The sequence below is a fragment of the Canis lupus genome, chromosome 7, assembly GCF_003254725.2.
Source record: "Canis lupus dingo isolate Sandy chromosome 7, ASM325472v2, whole genome shotgun sequence".
In the NCBI taxonomy this organism is placed as follows: domain Eukaryota; kingdom Metazoa; phylum Chordata; class Mammalia; order Carnivora; family Canidae; genus Canis; species Canis lupus.
In genome coordinates, this window is record NC_064249.1 from 1,732,971 (window position 1) to 1,744,326 (window position 11,356).

The 11,356-nt window shown below is 45.4% G+C and overlaps 1 long non-coding RNA gene across 1 annotated transcript; it reads right to left on the reverse strand.

Moving 5' to 3' along the window:
* Window positions 1-1,739: 1,739 nt before the first annotated feature.
* LOC112667090 (uncharacterized) lies at window positions 1,740-11,352 on the reverse strand. The gene is made up of 3 exons (XR_003141038.3): window positions 11,023-11,352; window positions 5,501-5,865; window positions 1,740-5,011 (listed from the first exon to the last, which is right to left on the reverse strand). It is a non-coding gene; the product is annotated as an uncharacterized LOC112667090 (long non-coding RNA).
* Window positions 11,353-11,356: the final 4 nt, after the last annotated feature.

Genomic DNA, 11,356 nt, shown 5'->3' on the forward strand with positions numbered 1-11,356 from the left:
TTGTGTACCTAGGTAAAAATTCACTGAACTGTTCAATAAAAATTTGTGCGTTTTATTGTATGTGAAGTAGAACTCCATATGGAAGTTTAAAAAAGAAACTGCATACTAACCAAAGCAAAAACACATTCTTCCATGGATACTTCGAATCATCTTACATATGCACACCACGCTTTGTGAAACACCGGCCTAGTTTTAATACTGTCGCCTTATGGTTGGGGCAACTGAAATTCAGGGGAGGGGACATGCCGCCTTTAATCATACAGAGTTTTAACAGTAGAGCAGGGGACAGGGCCGGGACTCCTGACTCCCAGGCCTGAGTCTGACATAGTAAAAAATTGATTGAGCTGTACACTTTAGGTACTTTACTATAGATTTGTTAGATCTTCATTAAAAGAAATTCAATGAAAAAACAAAATATTTGGCAGGATGGGGTTTTTTCTCTCCCTTTTGAATGCTGGTACAAAGAGAGTCCTTAACAAGACAATGGAGTCAGAGGCCTTATTAAGATATATATAATCAGGGATCCCTGGGTGGCGCAGCGGTTTGGCGCCTGCCTTTGGCCCAGAGCGCGATCCTGGAGACCCGGGATCGAATCCCACATCGGGCTCCCGGTGCATGGAGCCTGCTTCTCCCTCTGCCTGTGTCTCTGCCTCTCTCTCTCTCTCTCTGTGACTATCATGAATAAATAAATAAAAATCTTTAAAAAAAAAAAAAAGATATATATAATCAACCTACAAGTTATTGTTCTTCTAACTATACAAATTGTACATTTACAACTCATGCGATCCTTCTCTAGCTGTCTAAACAATCAAATAACCCTCCACATGTTGGTCATTAAGTAATAAATCATGTACCGGGAGCAGGTCCCTGTTGGGACTGTTTTACTGAACTTCCCTTACAGCACAGATGCATTAAGAGACAAGGCAGTCAGGACATTAAAGCTTAAAAAAAATTAAATTGTCTTAAATTGAGTTTAAAAAAAACAAAACTGATTACTAAATGTACCTAGAAAAAATTGTGATGGCCAGGGATGTGATTTGGGGAAGAATGGCTGAGAGTAACCTGTTATAATCACTGTACCCATCTTGGGCTGCTGTTCATATAAAAAGACAATTGCCTTTGGCAGAATCTACAGACATAAAACACTGTCTCAAGTCCTGCTCTCTCTCCTCTCTCTTCACCGTGAGCATTACGCACTGTGACCCAAGCAGCTGGCCCACCCCTTCCTCTATCTCTAAGTTACAAACATGGCTTTATAAAAGAGCCTTTGGAGTATTAGAATTTTTGGCAGACTTCACCCATCCTAGACCTTAGTCTTTCATAAATGTACCCTGGTAGTAATGAATATATATTTTTTCCCTCAAAAAAGGAATAAAATGTGATCTATGCTTAGTAAAGAAAAACTTTAAACAGAGAAATTTACTTTTAGAATAAAATAAATTATGCATGGTCCTTCTCTTACTCCCCTGTGAAAAACAAACAATAAACATGAGTGCATATATTTGTTATTTCCTTGCCATCCATCCATCCATCCATCCATCCATTGACTGTCATTTTGCCTGCTTGGTATCCTATTGGTCCTGATAGAGTTGATCACAGAGTCCCCCCTATAGAGAAGAGTGAATGACCAGGCTGGACAGTCAGGGTTAATTGCCACCATGGACACAACGATTGGTTGATGGATCAACTTGTGACCCAAGCAAATCCAATTAGTCTTCCCTGATATTTGTCACATTTATGCACTTAGATAAGGTCACTTTTTCTTTAATGCCTACAGTCATGAAGATGTAGGCCCATGGTCATTAGCAGCATTTTTCCAATTGTGTGGAATGATCCTAAGAATAAAGCCAATTCATGTAGGAAAGCAGAGTCAGAGATGGAGAGAGTGACAGAGGCATGGAGATATTGTTTGATCCATTATTCTGTGCCTGAATGAAACTGGTTCAAAACACGAACTTCCCACTTACGTGAACCAATACATTCCTGTTGTATTAGGTTGACCGGTATGAAATTGTCATTTTTCTAAGTCAAAACCAGTCCAGTATTAGTAATGTGACATGGATTAGCCCCATGATATGGGTTGGCTTATAATTTAAGCAAATTTGAGTTTGTATCTTGACCAATTCAGGTAATTTTTTTAAAGATTTCATTTATGTATTTGCAAGAGACACACAGAGAGAGGCAGAGACACAGGCAGAGGGAGAAGCAGGCTCCATGCAGGGAGCCCGATGCGGGACTCGATCCCAGGACACCGGGATCACGCCCTGAGCTGAAGGCAGACGCTCAACCACTGAGACATCCAGGTAATTTTTTTTAAGTTTAACTTTCTATTTAGAGATATTTATAGATTCACACGTAGTTAAAGAACTAACACACAAAGCTTACCTATACTCGTTACTCAGGTCCCCCCGTTTGGTAGCATCTTGTAAAACAATAGTGCAACATCACAAACAGGATATTAACGTTGATACAGTCAAGACACAGAACATTTCTGTCACCGCGAGGATCGTGTTGCCCTTTTGGAGTCATATTCACCTGCCGGCCACCAACACTCCCTCCTCCATACCTGGAAACCTCTTCATTCTTTCCCCCATTTCTATAATTTTGCCATTTTAAGAACGTTGTATAAATGGAATCATAAAGTATATAACCTTTTCGAATTGGCTTTTTAAATTCAACATAATTCCCTGAGATTCATCCAGGTTGTTGTGTGTATCGAGGGTTCATTCCTTCTTACTGCTGAGCAGTATTCCATGGTCTGGAGGTACCACAGTTGGTTAACCATTCACCCATTGAAAAACATCTGGGCTGCTCCCAGTTTGGGGCTACTTTCAACAAAGATGCCATAAACATTTACGTATAGATTTTGTGAACCTAAGTCTTCATTTCTCTAGGTTAAATGTCCAGGAGCATAATTGTCTAGAGTCTCATGAGAGCTCTGGATTTAATTTTAAAAGAAACTGCCAGACTCTTTTCCAGAGAGCTGTAACATTTTACCTTCCCACCAGCAATGTATGAGTGACCCAATTTCTACACATCTTCACTAGCATTTGGTGTTGTCACTGTTTTTTTTTTTTTTTTTTTAATTTAGCCATTCTTACAGGTAAATAGAGATACTGCCTTGTGGTGTTAATCTGCATTTCCCAAATGGCTAGCAATGCTGAATATTTTTCCATGTTTTTATTTGCCTTCTTTGTGTTCTCTTCAGTGAAATGTCTCTCTATGTCTTTTGCCCATTTTCTGATTTTATTTTTTTACTACTGAGTTTTGAAAGTTCTTTATATATTCTAGATCCTAATCCTTTGTCACACATGTGATTTGCAAATATTTTTCTCTTCATCCTGTCAACAGTCTTTTTTTTTTAATTTTTATTTATTTATGATAGTCATACAGAGAGAGAGAGAGAGAGAGAGAGAGAGAGGCAGAGACATAGGCGGAGGGAGAAGCAGGCTCCATGCACCGGGAGCCCAACGTGGGATTCGATCCTGGGTCTCCAGGATCGCGCCCTGGGCCAAAGGCAGGCGCCAAACCGCTGCGCCACCCAGGGATCCCTGTCAACAGTCTTTAGCAGAGCAACTGTTTTTAATTTTTACAAAGTCTGACTTATTTTTTTTTCTTTATGGACTGTGCTTTCTGTCCAACTATCCAAATGTAAGAATGTTTTTGGTTAGATCTAGATTTTAATAATTCTCTCTTATGAACTTTTTCCTAAAAATTTTACAGATTTTCCTAAAAATTTACAGATTTCCTAAAAATTTTACATTTAGGCCCATGATCCACTTTTTAAAAGTAATCTCTATACCCAAAGGTGGGGCTTGAACTCATGACTCCAAGATCAAGAGTCAGATGCTCCACCAGCTGAGCCAGCCAGGTGCCCCAGTTCATGATCCATTTTGAGTAATTTTTTAATAAAGTGTGAGACTTTAGTCAAGATGCATTGTTTTGTTTATGGGTGTCCAGTTGTTTCAGCATCATTGGTTGAAAAGGCTATCTTTCTTCCACTGAATTGCTTGCAAACTTCTGTCAAAAATCAGTGTGGGTCTATTCCTGGATTCTCTATTCTGTTCCACTGATCTATGTGTCTGTCACTCCACGGATACCACAGTCTTGATTGCTATGTTTTCAAAAATGTTGGCATATAGAAGATGTTCAAGAAATGCTCCTTATTCATTCGCTCAACATGTACATGTATATATATATTACTATTAATATAATTGCTCATTTTCTTCCTATTTAATTTTCAGCAACTTATCTAGAGGCCAAATTTTTAGCAACCCAAGGTTCTCTTAGCCCTAGAAACGACTGTCATAAAATCTCTGCATTAAAAGAACCAAAAAGTGTGCCTACAGAATTTTATTCAGAGAAAAATGGATTCCTGATAGAATCTGATCTGTTAAAACTTGGAAAAAGTACCCAGAAGTCACTAGAGCAGCATTTCCCAAATTATGTCCCTTGTTACACTAAAGTTGCTTCTCGAGAAAAAAAAAAAAGAGTTTCTGGCTAACACCATGGGGGAAGTCCTATACACAGTAGTATTTTTTAAAAGAGACTCATAACAAGTATTATCATAGTGAAGCACCTAAAAAGTCGTGCAGTAAAATACATCCACATAACTTACTTTAAACTAAGGCTTCTCAAACTCCTTTACTCACAGAAACCACATTTCCCCACATACAGGAACATCCCATGAAATTATTCCTGGGAGTGTGATTCTCTGAGGTCTATTTTGAAAAACACTGGCACAGAGCATTCTCAGAAAGACCAGCGAGTGTCATATCTGGTGGAAATATCAGGGTCTTCTAAGCCGGCAGTTTTCAAAGCATGGTCTGAGGACCATGTGGGCTCCCAAGGCTCAGGGCAATTGCAAGGTCAAGCTATTTTCCTCATCATCTTTTCCAGTCTCATTTTCTTCCAGGCATACAGGGAGGTTTCCCGGAGGCAGACGACAAGAGCTGACACATAATTCACGACTGATTGAATGCAGAAGCAGATGTGAGAATCCAGCTGTCTTCTATTAAACCAAACATTAAGGAGATTAAGCAAAAAACAATACCATTCTTCTCACTTTTTGTTTTTTTAAAAACAGGGGATTTTTTTTACATCAAAAGATGTTTATGGACATGATGACTTTATTATTGTTATTTTAAAACAAATACATTGTTTTTTAAATTTCTCAGTTTTCGTTTTAATACTGATGGATAGGATCGCCTAACACCCTTTGGGGCCCTCAGTAATATTGAGTGTAAAGGGGATATGAAAATAGGGGAAAACCCCTGTTTCCCCTTCTCTGCTCACACTCACACATCAACACTTCTGATGCCAGACGTGTGGGTTTTGCCCATGTCAAGCAGTCCCGTGACATCAGCTGGGCATCCCACAATTCAATTCAATTCTGACTCTATTCAGAACTAGTGCAGAGCCCACAGGTCAGGGCCTCAGTCCCACAAGACTGTCCCCCTCCCCCTAGTTCAGATGCCAGTTGCGAGTCACCTATTTTTACCTGTGCTTCCAATCGGCCAGCTGTAAATCGGGGTCCCCTGGCCCCCTTCTCGGGTTCAATAATTTGCACCTTCATTCGTAGAGTAGTACCACAGGACACGACTCAGGAACAGCCAGATGGCAGAGATGCGGAGGGCGAGGTGAGGAACGGGTGCAGAGTTTCCCGGTCTTCTTGGGCACATCTCCCTCCCAGTACCTCCATGTGTTCAGGAACTCAGAGGTTCTGAGTTACACTTTGAGATTTTTATGGAGGCTTCATCGTGCAGGCACGATCAATTACTAACTCATTCTCCAGCCCCTCTTCCCACTGCAGAAGATAGGGCATGAGGCCCAAAGTTCCAAGCTTCTGATCCTGGCTTGGTCTTCCTTTAAAAAAAAAAAAATTAAGACTTTATTTACTTATTTTGAGAGAGAGAGAATGAGAGAGCATGAGCAGAGTGAAGGACAGAGGGAGACTCAGGACTCAGTCCCAGGTCCTTGAGATCATGACCATGAGCCAAGGGCAGTTGCTTAACCACGTGAGCCACCCAGGCGCTCCTGGCTTGGCCTTCCTAGTCATCAGCCCTCACCCAGGAGCCCAGGAAGAGTCACTTTATTAGAACAAAAGATGCTCCCATCAGCCAGGAATTCCCGAGGGCTTAGGAGTGTATGCCAGATATTGCTGTCATTCCGAAAATTAAAGGATTTTAGGAATTCTATCAGGAACCATGGCAGAGACCAATATATAGATTTCTTTTTTTTTTAAGATTTTATTTATTTATTCATGAGAGACACACAGAGAGAGAGGCAGAGACACAGGCAGAGGGAGAAGCAGGCTCCATGCAGGGAGCCCGACGTGGGACTCGATCCTGGGACTCTGGGATCATGCCCTGAGCCGAAGGCAGAGGCCCAACCACTGAGACCCTCGGGCATCCCCAATATATAAATTTCTTATTATTCCACAGGACGTGAGACCAAAAAAGATTTAGAGCTGCTATTCCAAACAAATCCTCTTAGGGAGAAACTGAGGCCCTAGAGGGCTAGTGCTTGGACATGAGTGAATTCAAACTGGAACCCAGATCTTATGATTTCTGGGCCCAGGGACTTACCTAAACCCTATCCTGCCTAATGTACTTTCGTGAGCTGATCAAACAGAATCCAAGGTACGTGATGTGGTTAAGAAAACTGAATCCCAAAGTGAACTGTTGTTCTCTACTTCTGCAGTGCCAGCAAGCCCGTAGCCATGAGAGGACACACAGTGGAAGAAGGTGAGCCAAGAAACACACAGCAGAGGGAAAGGCGCCACTTAGTGCAAGATCACACGCATAATGGTGCCTGATAAATAACTGCTGGTAGAATGACTGGCATAAAGCGGGTCCAGAATTTAAATTTTTAAATTTAAACGTGTGTATGTGTACTACATACGTGCGTGTGTGTGTGACTAGGCAACGTCTATGTCATGTATTACACTTTAGAGAGAATAATGCTTTCATTCGGAGTTGTATTCAATTAAATACAATTTTTCTTTGGCTAAGGGTCATCTTAGCCAGTTGGTTGTGGGAGAGCAGCCTGCCTGTGCAAAGGCAACTTTGGGGATCCAGATAAAAAAGAGTTCACATGTTCAGGCTGATGCCAAGCTGGGAGAGTCGACTCTATGCTGGGTATCCTCTGCCTTCAGCTCTGTGCCCCCTGATGCCTGAAAAATCCTGCTGTGGTCAGAGACAGCGGACATACCCAGGGTATCTGAGGATGGTGCCCACATCATCTCAAGGACATCCCTGGGGCCCTGACTCGCCATCTATGAGTAGAGTGATGACTTCCTATTAGGTAGATCAAGGGCTTGCCTGTACTCCAAATCACTGCCCCTTAGAGCCTGTTACAAGTATCTGAATTCTAGCCCTTGAGCTTCATTCTCTGCTTAGGTTGGATGATGCTTTAGTTGTAGCTATTCCCTGGTGGGACTAGAGCATGGGTGCCGGCGCATGAATTAGGCAGTTAATCATTTCTTGGGAGCTTGAGCTAAAAGGCACCGGACAGATAAGCTTTGCTGGGGCGTAGAGAAAGAGCGGGGCACTGACGTCAGGGATAGCAGGCACAGTTTGGGGGTGACGACAAGTCCCTCCTCAGGAGAACCAAGCATCCCCAGGAGGACCCCAGACCTTCAGCTCTGGCACAGATACTAAGACCTGGCCTTATCAGGCCAACTGCTATTTTAGGGTTGTTGGGGTAAAGGCAGGCACCAGAGAAGGAATCCAAGGGTCTGGGCTGTGGTCTAAGTCCCAGAGCTTCAAATCTGGGAGTGGAGAACAAGATGCAGGATGGAGACCGATAGTCCCAGGAGGAGGCAGCAGGAAGCTCAGAGCTCCATTCAGCCTCCTCTGCTGGAGGCAGTACATTCCTGAGGTTGCCTGGTCCTAGCCCTGTGGGAACCCCAAGCCAGGGCCCTGGGGTCATTCCCTGGCTCACATGGATCCTCTGCTGTCATGAAGTTCTGGCCCTGGTTTATCTTTCTGTCCTCCCTTCCCATCCACTTGCCCTGTTTGAGCCAAACTGAACCATTTGCTCTTCCCCTGCATGTATGTTCCCGGTACCATCTCTTTGCTCTTCCTACTCCCCCTCCCCTTGGAATGTCCTTCCCCACTGTCACCCTGCTCCTGAATTCTGTTCCAAATCTTGACCACCCTCCTGGCTGTATTAGTTTTCTATTCATTTCTATTGCAACGAATTACCATGAATTTGGTGGCTTCAAACAACACAGATTTATTATCTCACAGTTCTGTAGGTCAGAAGTCCACACACCTGTCACTGAATTAAAATGAAGTTCCTTCTGGAGGCTCTGGGGCAGGGGCAAGGGGGGCGAGATTCTGATCCTTGCTCTTCACAGCTTCTAGACGTTGCCCTCATTTCTTGGCTCGTGGCCCCTGCCATCTTCAATTCCTCTGACCCTGCTTCCATTGTCACATCTCTTTCTCTCATCATAACCAGAAAAGGCTTCCCTTTTTAAAGGATTCATTCTAATTAGATTTGGCTCATCTGAATAATCCAGGCTACTTTCCCCATCCCCACGAACTTCATTTAACTACATCTGTAAAAATCCCTTTTGCCATGGAAGGTAATCTATTCACAGGTTCTAGGGATTAGGATGTGGACATTTTGGGCAGGGCCACTCTTCTGCCTACTACCCTGGGCCAGCTCAAGTAGCCCCCACTACCTTCCAAGCCTCTTCGCTACCATTCTGGGCTCCTCTGGCCCTTGGTCTAGGTTTCCCACCAGCCCTGCAGATCTTCCCCACCGTACCTGGAATTGTCATTACTTGTTGATTTGTCATTTTCCTGTAATACGCTTTGAGGTCCATGAGAGCAGGGACGGGGTCGATCTTGTTTACGGACACATCCCTGGAAACTAGCACACTGCCTGGCATATAGTGCTCAAAAATATTTTGAGGGGGGACAACTCTTCTATGACACATAACTTTCTATTTGAAGTTACATCCCCCAACCATATGATTTCTCCTCTGTGAGACTCTACACTCCTTGAAAGCAGGGTTCACCTGCGGCTTGTCTGTTGTGTCCTCTGGGGCATCTTGACAGTGCTTGGCACATTTGGTGGAATTCAATTGAATAAATAGGTTCAGACTCATCTCAACAGTCTGGTTCTTAGTCACAGGGCACAGGAAGGAAGTGTGCGAATGGGTTAATGAGGGCTCCCCGGGAAAAGTTTCTGGAGAAGAAGCCCTTGGGGCAGAGGTTTGGAAAGAAATGAAGGGTAATGTTTCTAGCAGCAATGTCCACAATAGCCAGACTATGGAAGGAGCCTCGGCGCCCATCGAAAGATGATGGATAGAGAAGCTGTGGTCTATGTTTACAATGGAATATTCCTCTGCCTTTTGAAACCATTTGCTTCGACGTGGATGGACCTGGAGGGTATTATGCTGAGTGAAGTCAGTCAATTGGAGAAGGACAAACATTATATGGTCTCATTCATTTGGGGAATATAAAAAATAGTGAAAGGGAATAAAGGGGAAAGAAGTGAAAATATCAGTGAGGGAGACAGGACATGAGAGATTCCTAACTCCGGGAAACGAACTAGGGGTGGTGGAAGGGGAGGTGGGCGGGGGTTGGGGTGAGTGGGTGACAGGCACTGAGGGGGGCACTTGATGGGATGAGCACTGGGTGATATGCTATATGTTGGCAAATTGAACTCCAATTAAATGAAAGAAAAAAAGAAATGAAGGGTAAGAATTGGCAGGGCTGAGGGGGTGAGGACATCCTATGGGAGGACTGGTGTGAGCAAAGTCAAACATGGGAAAGATGGCTGGTGGGGAGTAACCAGAGATGAGACGGAGTAGGGGAGGGTGAAAATGGTGACCAGGGCTCGGATGCCGGGTGGCGTGTCTGGATCTGAGGCAACAGTGTGCTACCAGGGACTACCGAGCAAGGAGCAACGTGCTGAAAACAGGGTTGGAGGAAGACGGGATGGAAGCAGGAGCACAGCGGAAGGGAGTGTATTTCAGGGAGCAGGGTGCTGGCTGTGGCAGGATGCAGGCGGGGAGGGGGGGGATGATAGCTGCCCCCCGGAGACAGCCAGACAGACTAGATGTGGAGACAGGAGATGCGGAATCAAAGATAATCGGACACCAGAATCTGGGGCCTGAGAAAAGCAGGATGATGAAGGCCTGGCTTCCATCAGATGAGCAAAACAGTGAATTTAGCATTGGGCACCTTTCGTGTTGGGTGTCAGAAGGGCATGCCTTGGAGGTGACAGGCTCAGCTCCATTGCTTTCATCGCCACCTCCACATAAGAGAGAAATTGGGAGTCAGAGGGTATTTTTCCAGTGTCTGAAGTGTCCTTTCTACCCCCACGTGGCAGGCCTCCTGTCCCTGCCCAGCCTACTCACCGAAGCAGACACTCTGACCCCCAGAATGACCTACCATCTCCATCTACAGATCCCTCGCCCTCCTTGGGCTAGTCACGTTCCCGGTGCTTTGCCAACATGGACTCATTACACCCTCATCACAACCCTGAGAGGTAGGTGATATCAGCCCCATTTTATGGATACTGAAACTGAAGCTCCCCTAGAGGATAAGCCAAGCACCGGAATCCTCACACCTAGGAAGGGTGGAACCGGGATCCGCGCTGCAGTCGTTGAGCCATGACTTCGTCACACCATTGTGCCTCCTGCCCGCTGTCCAATGAGGTTTAACTCAATTCTCCCCAGTTCCATTTAGCAGACATTTCCCGAGCACCCACCGAGGGTAGGGTGGTCAGCCAGGGGGTGAGGAATTAAGGAGGCATGAGACCTGGTAGGAGAAACAAATACAAAGGCCTCCCCACCAGGAGCCTGCCAGGCCCACGGTGCCTGGAGGGGCTTGGTTCTGCCTGCCGCAGCCAGAGCAGGGGCCATCCAGTGGGCGCCGTATCAAGCCGCTCCCAGGAACCCCAAAATTTCAAAGTTGAAAGGGACCTTAGTGGCCTACCAACTAATTTTACAGATAAGGAAACTGAGGCTCAGAAAGGGGAGGTGGCTTTTCCAGGGTAACATACCTGCTTAGTGGCAAAGCCAGGCCCAAAGCCCAGGTGTCCTCCCTGTGGCCCTGGTGCCCTGCACTCAGGTGGCTCCTGTTCCCTTCAGGGCTGGCAAGCCGTTCCCCTCTGCTCCTGGCAGCCGACTTCCCTCCGTGCTCCCCAACCTTCCGCTCCCCGCGCCCCATCCTGGCCTTGCACACCTCGCCCCAGTCTGCAGGTCCAGAGCGCCCTGGGGCAGGGAGACCGGTTAAGCCAGGCCCAGCCCACCACCTCCCCGCCACCGCGGCCTCCCCCTCCTCCTCCGGGCGCTGGGTGGGGGGAGAGTGGAGGTGGAGCCTGGTAGAGTCCTGTG